Source organism: Tursiops truncatus, chromosome Y (assembly GCF_011762595.2).
Source record: "Tursiops truncatus isolate mTurTru1 chromosome Y, mTurTru1.mat.Y, whole genome shotgun sequence".
Lineage (NCBI taxonomy): Eukaryota > Metazoa > Chordata > Mammalia > Artiodactyla > Delphinidae > Tursiops > Tursiops truncatus.
The window spans coordinates 2,089,438-2,090,612 of record NC_133428.1 but is presented as its reverse complement, the minus strand read 5'-3'; the positions used below and the strand labels follow the sequence as shown (position 1 = coordinate 2,090,612).

Sequence of the window (1,175 nt, the reverse complement as noted above, 5' to 3'; positions counted from 1 at the left end):
AAAGCACCGAGCCGATATCCCTGTGCCATGCGGCTGCTTCCCACTAGCTATCTACCTTACTACGTTTGTTAGTGTGTATATGCCCATGACTCTCTCTCGCCCTGTCACAGCTCACCCTTCCCCCTCCCCATAACCTCAAGTCCGTTCTCTAGGAGGTCTGCGTCTTTATTCCTGCTTTACCCCTAGGTTCTTCATGACATTTTTTTTTCTTAAATTCCATATATATGTGTTAGCATACGGTATTTGTCTTTCTCTTTCTGACTTACTTCACTCTGTATGACAGACTCTAGGTCTATCCACCTCATTACAAATAGCTCAATCTCGTTTCTTTTTATGGCTGAGTAATATTCCATTGTATATATGTGCCAAAAATATGGAATGCTTCACGAATTTGCGTGTCATCCTTGCGCAGCGGCCATGCTAATCTTCTCTGTATCGTTCCAATTTTAGTATATGTGCTGCCGGAGCGAGCACTAGGGCAAATATTAATAGAGACAAAGAAGAATAATGCATAACACACACACACACAAAAGACAGTTTATCCACCAGGAAAAGATGGAAGATTCTGAACTTGTATGCAACTAACAATATTGCTCAAAACAAGAAAATAAAAACCACAAGGAGATATTGGGAAAAAATAAGGAAATACAAAAAGAAACAAGGACAATGGGATTGGAATCTTTACTGTGTTCTCTATGGGAATGTGTTTTCTATTGTTTGTCCTTGTAGGAACTTATGGGGACAGAAGACAGGGGCCCTAGGCCCTAAGGACAAAGTGTGTGTCTTTCATCTGTGCACTGATCCCTCCCTGGCTGAGTCCAAAACAGATTGGAAAACAGAAAAGGTAGGAAGCTTCTGTTTTTCTCCCAAATTGTCCTTATTTCCCACCCGAGACTATACGTCCCTAGAAGCTCAGTCCAGGCAGTAGGGCACTTGCTGGGAGGGACAGCATTAGCTTGGAAATAGCTGAGGACACCCAGATACCAAGGGGCCATTCTCAGTGACCCACGAGACTCAGTGAGTCCTTGTAAAGGTATATATGTTTAGCTAATGTCATCACTGGGGAAGCTGTAGCCTGGAGTACCCCCATGCAGTGTGTTCTGCTGATAAACCTGCCCCGTGCCGTGGGCTGTTAGCAGTTACCCTCGCGTGGCATGTGTGTTAAGCCCTAAAGA

At 44.0% G+C, this 1,175-nt stretch overlaps 1 non-coding gene across 1 annotated transcript; it reads right to left on the bottom strand.

The window, feature by feature from the left end:
- Positions 1–367: 367 nt before the first annotated feature.
- Positions 368–474, bottom strand: LOC117310581 (U6 spliceosomal RNA). The gene has a single exon (XR_004524727.1). It is a non-coding gene; the product is annotated as a U6 spliceosomal RNA (small nuclear RNA).
- Positions 475–1,175: the final 701 nt, after the last annotated feature.